Source organism: Haliotis rubra, unplaced genomic scaffold (assembly GCF_003918875.1).
Source record: "Haliotis rubra isolate DU_JTF1 unplaced genomic scaffold, ASM391887v1 Scf194, whole genome shotgun sequence".
In the NCBI taxonomy this organism is placed as follows: Eukaryota; Metazoa; Mollusca; class Gastropoda; order Lepetellida; family Haliotidae; genus Haliotis; species Haliotis rubra.
Window position 1 is genome coordinate 179,481 of NW_025765936.1, and position 6,230 is coordinate 185,710.

Below are 6,230 nucleotides of genomic sequence, written 5' to 3' on the forward strand. Positions count from 1 at the left end.
GCCGAGAGTAGTTTTTCATAGTTTATATTCATTTTCTCATATATTTGTTTAGGTTTAAAACTAAACTAATTCACTCACTCATTTAATTGTCAGATTTGTTTTCTCATTTACAATCAAGCATATATACTACTCACAGAAGTTAAGGAACTCCCAACCCTTTCATCTTGCTGTATAGGGGCGGTGGGGTAGCCCAGTGGTTAAAGTGTCCGCTCATCACGCCAAAGACATGGGTTCGATTCCCTACATGGGTACAATGTGTGAAGCCCATTTCTGGTGTCCCCCATCATGATATTGCTGGAATATTGCTAAAAGCGACATAAAATCCAACTCACTCACTCAGTTGTAAGTTATGTTGATATGAGTTATATTGACTAGTAATATGAGAGAACCAGGTGATCCTTAACTTATGTTGAGTAGTGTTTGTAGAAATTTGTAGATGAAAATCAGGGGTGGAAATAACCATTGCCCGACGCCCGAGTCAAGTGATTTTTTCTGTCGGGCAAGCAAATTTGTATATCACACTGAACCGGTGTCCAGTTGATATTCCTATGTTAATTATGTTGTTTATTTAAAAAATCAACAAGAAAACGGCCAGTATAGTGGAAAATTTATCAGGGCAAGTGATTTTACATGTGCCACTGTACCAGAGTACACTAGCAATTTTAAAGTTATTTCCACCCCTGAAAATGAAGGTGAATTTAATGCTAGAGATCCTTGAGTTGAATACCATGTTCTGTATTTGTCATTATCCTTATATCACAGGTTGTAGGTGTTGACTAGGGGTGTCACGATACACCAATCTCACGATACGATACGTATCACGATTTTATGGTCACGATACGATACGTATCGCGATACATACTTTTCTTGCCTTTTCATAGCATTACCTTATCGGCAACGTACGCGCTCGCTGATTGGTCCATCAAAATAGTCTAGCCAATTACAAAGCTGTTAGTTTCAAACCTATTTTTTAAGTAAAGCTAGCTACATCTATTTGTCGGAGCGATCTCGTATAATTTTACTATCAAGACTTTGAAGGAGATGAACATAGCATAAAAATTTGAATCGATAAAGTTTTAAAATAGGAATCGATACACGCAAGCATGTATCGCGTATCGTATCATCAGTAAAAATGTATTGATGCATCGATACATTCTCGTATCGCGACACCCCTAGTGTTGACATCACTGTCAGTGTCTATAAAGACTGAGGCAAAATGTCCAGGCAAGTCATTCTACAGTTATTTTTCCATTTATTTCATGAAATGGATTCCAAACATTTTGATACTGCATTTCATCACCAAGCTTCTGAAAATGATGAGATTAAAGAAAATGAAAGTTATTAATATTAGTTATTCTTGCATCTAATCATAATTAGTGTACTATGTTGATTTTTAGCCCTTGTGAAGTTTTGAAAAAAAACGTTCAAAATGCTTAGGCTACACAAGATGATGTATATTTGTTCGACTTAGCTGTCATGTCCAGGGTCCACTAGCACAAAGTCATCTTAGGGCCAAGACCAGCTTAAGTCTGTGTTAGAGTATTGGATCACTTTGTGAACGTGGGCCCAGTTTCTCAGGAGATGTGGCAATAATCTGATGACATCTGTACAGAAGTTTCATAATGTGTATTTAATTAAAAACATAAAAACTTGAATTTAGTTGTTGATCTGTCCACTGGTTGCAGAAGCAGGAACAGAATGTTTGTTGTTCAGGAACAGAATGTTTGTTGTGCAGGAACAGAATGTTTTTTGTGCAGGAACAGAATGTTTTTTGTGCAGGAGCAGAATGATTGTTGTGCAAGAACAGAATGTTTGTTGTGCAGGAACAGAATGTTTGTTGTGCAGGAACAGAATGTTTTTTGTGCAGGAACAGAATGTTTTTTGTGCAGGAGCAGAATGTTTTTTGTGCAGGAGCAGAATGATTGTTGTGCAGAAACAGAATGTTTGTTGTGCAGGAACAGAATGTTTGTTGTGCAGGAACAGAATGTTTGTTGTTCAGGAACAGAATGTTTGTTGTGCAGGAACAGAATGTTTGTTGTGTAGGAACAGAATGTTTGTTGTTCAGGAACAGAATGTTGGTTGTGCAGGAACAGAATGTTTGTTGTGCAGGAACAGAATGTTTGTTGTGCAGGAACAGAATGTTTGTTGTGCAGGAACAGAATGTTTGTTGTGCAGGAACAGAATGTTTGTTGTGTAGGAACAGAATGTTGGTTGTGCAGGAACAGAATGTTTGTTGTGCAGGAACAGAATGTTTGTTGTGCAGGAACAGAATGTTGGTTGTGCAGGAACAGAATGTTTGTTGTGCAGGAACAGAATGTTTGTTGTTCAGGAACAGAATGTTTGTTGTGCAGGAACAGAATGTTTGTTGTTCAGGAACAGAATGATTGTTGTTGCAGGAACAGAATGTTTGTTGTTCAGGAACAGAATGTTGGTTGTGCAGGAACAGAATGTTTGTTGTTCAGGAACAGAATGTTTGTTGTTCAGGAACAGAATGTTTGTTGTTCAGGAACAGAATGTTTGTTGTTCAGGAACAGAATGTTTGTTGTGCAGGAACAGAATGTTGGTTGTGCAGGAACAGAATGTTTGTTGTGCAGGAACAGAATGTTTGTTGTGCAGGAACAGAATGTTTGTTGTGCAGGAACAGAATGTTTGTTGTGCAGGAACAGAATGTTTGTTGTGCAGGAACAGAATGTTTGTTGTTCAGGAACAGAATGTTTGTTGGTTGCAGGAACAGAATGTTTGTTGTTCAGGAACAGAATGTTTGTTGTGCAGGAACAGAATGTTTGTTGTGCAGGAACAGAATGTTTGTTGTTCAGGAACAGAATGTTTGTTGTGCAGGAACAGAATGTTGTTTTGTGCAGGAACAGAATGTTTGTTGTGCAGGAACAGAATGTTTGTTGTGTAGAGTTGTGTACCTTAGTTGTGTGGGGATCCACAGATTGTTGGTTTCTATCCCCGGTTCTCACTGATATGTGTCATTGAATACCCATTATGGGGCGGTGGGGTAGCCTAGTGGTGAAGCGATCACTCTTGTCACTCAGAAGACCCGGGTTCGATTCCCCACATGGGTACAATGTGTGAAGCCCATTTCTGGTGTCCCCCGCCAGGATATAGCTGGAATATTGCTAAAAGTGGAGTGCAACTAAACTCACCATATACCCATTGTGTGTCACATCTCTGATGTGAATGTAACATCTGCTTGGTGTTCGACTCCCTGGTCATATGTGTAGGGTTGTTTGGTTTGTTTGTTGTTTAACGCTCCACTCATCAATATTCCAGCTATATGGCGGTGGTTTGTAAATAATCGAGTCTAGACCAGACAATCCAGTGATCAACAGCATGAGCATCGCTCTGCGCAATTGGGAATCGATAACATGTGTCAACCAAGTCAGCGAGCCTGACCACCCGATCCCGTTAGTCGCCTCTTACGACAAGAATGGGTTGCTGAAGATCATTCTACCCCGGATCTGCACGGGTCTACCCATGTGTAACTGCCTCAGGTTAGAATAATAAAACACTGGCACAGACGACCCTAACCCACGGATGTTCGTACCCAGCGAAAATGGCTGACTCATGCCTAATATTATCGTGAGATTCTTACCTGTTTTGGAGCTTTTGTACCTTTTTGGTACCCAAATTTGGATGATTCGTACCCGATTTGGATGATTCGTAATCGATTTATCCATTTACCCATTTACTTCATGGTCGAAATGTAGCCTAGTGGTTAAAGCGTTCGCTCGTCATGCCGAAGACCCGGGTTCCATTCCCCACATGGGTACAATGTGTGAAGCCCATTTCTGGCGTCCACCCCCGTGATATTGCTGGAATATTGCTGAAATATTTATAATGTATCATGAAGAATGTTGGAAACGTAATAGTGTAAGAATAAATTGCTATCGAAGTACAGGAATAGGTGATGCTGATGGGGTCGTTGTCGGCACAGGCACTACAGATACGTTGCTGTGTACAGAAATACATTTTTAAATATTCGTACATATAAATAATATACATTTCAAATATTCAAACATTATTTAATATATCAAACATTCATACATTATACATTTCAAACATCCATACACTATACATTTCAAATATGTATTCATTATACGTTTCAAGTATTTATTCATTACAGATTTCAAACATCATACATCTAAAATATTTACTTATCAAATATTTCAGATATACATTCATTATACATTTCAAACATTCATATATTATAATATTCAAAGTGCATTCCATACATATTCATTCATTCGCTGCTGTCTCTATTGGTCAGTTCGGGATGTTCCGAGGGTGCTGATCGCGTTTTCAGGTCCGAGTCACCCAGTTGTACAGATACGGGAGGGCACGGTTAAAATTAGTCCAACATTTGGGTACGAGTCCGCCAAACAGTGTTGGGTTGTACTGTTCCCGTCCAGACTTGTGCAAGCAGCAATATTGAAAAACTATATGGATAACAACTTCTTTTGTTTCGGGAGTGATTCGATACGGATTCTTGTACCGTTGTCAGGCAGGAATGTAGCATGAGTGAGTGAGTTTAATTTTACGCCTCAATCAGCAATATTCCAGCTATATGGCGGAGGTCTGTAAATAATCGAGCCTCGACCAGACAATCCAGTGATCAACAGCATGAACATCGATCTACGCAAATGGGATACGATGACATGTGTCATCCAAGTCAGTGAGCCTGACCACCCGATCCCGTTAGTCGCCTCTTACGACAAGCATGGGTTACTGAAGATCAATTCTAACCCGGACCTTCATGGGTCGAATGTAGCATGAAGTGGAGGGGATGTATATATACTGAATGTAACAAAGAAACATAATTAACAAAATTGGCTAGTCAGTAAATTAATAAGCCAGCGAGTTGACAAATGGAAAGGCGTGGAAGCCAGTTATGTACAAATCAAACGGGGAGTTTAAGAAGGAGGGGATACAGTTGATTGGGCTTGGTGAGGTGAGGTGAAATTGGGTTTTACGTAGTGCTTAAAATTATTTCGCTCATATGACGACGTGCATGCATGTGTATGTGTATGTGCGGCTGCTTGTACTAGCCCAGACTTAAGCTGGTTTTATAGTGCTAGCCCACTGAGATACCATGCCGCAGTGAAGCATGAATACCCCACTCAGACACATTATACTGACTCCGAGCCGACCAGTCCTTGTTGTACCCATTAATGCCGAGCGCCAGGCAGGGACCAACAAGTACCTTATTTTAACGTCTTTTTGGTATGACGCAGTCGGGGATCGAACCCGCGACCTTCCGCTCTCCGGGCGTACGCTCTAACCACTACATCACGGAGGCGGTGATTGGGCTTGGTGGAGGAGTGCATCATGAGAGGATGGAATGAAATAGCCTTGATCTCTGTAGATGGTTATCCATATAATCTGTCAATATTGTACCTCCCAACTTTTAAAATGCCACTCAAAGAAGTAAGTACAAGCAGCAACACATACCCACGTGTCGCTATGTAAGTGCGGGGCGGTGGTTCAGTGGTTAAAGTGTTCGCTCGATTCGCCCCATAAGTACAACGTGTTAAGTCCATTTCTGGTGTCCTCCACCGTGATATTGCTGAAATATTGCTAAAAACGGCGTAAAACCACACTCATTCACTATATAAGTGTAATAATAATTATTATTGCGGCATAAAATCCCATCTCAGTTCACCAAATGACTTATTTTTATAATGAGTGAGTGAGTGAATTTAGTTTTACGCCGCATTCAGCAATATACCAGCTGTATGGCGGCGTATTTTTATATTGATTTGACAGAACTGATTAGTATTTACGCTTCTAAAAATAAATTTTATAAAAAGCGGGCTAAAACAGGTTCAAGTGGTTACACTTGGTGACTGGGCTGATTGTAGCCCGGCCTTGCCTTAAAGAGGAACAGTGCAGCCGAACCTTGGCATCTCGCGATTAGTTTCCTGCCGACGTGATCCGCTTGCTTACTGCTGACTCTGGCATAAAACAATATTCACTCGTTTGGTCGTGTATCGGTGAACTGATGCGGTGAATTTTATGAATACCAGTAATTGGACAATTTTGAATTAGTTAACTTTTCTATTTATTGTTACATTTAAAATGGACACATTTGTTTTGGAGAGACTGGATGGTGATTGCACTTGAAATTACATGAACGGGCATTCTTTTCGGAGAGTGAATGAATGAGCTTAGTTTAAAAGTCATGTGAACATACACCATTGTATTTTAGTAAAAGGGCACCGAAG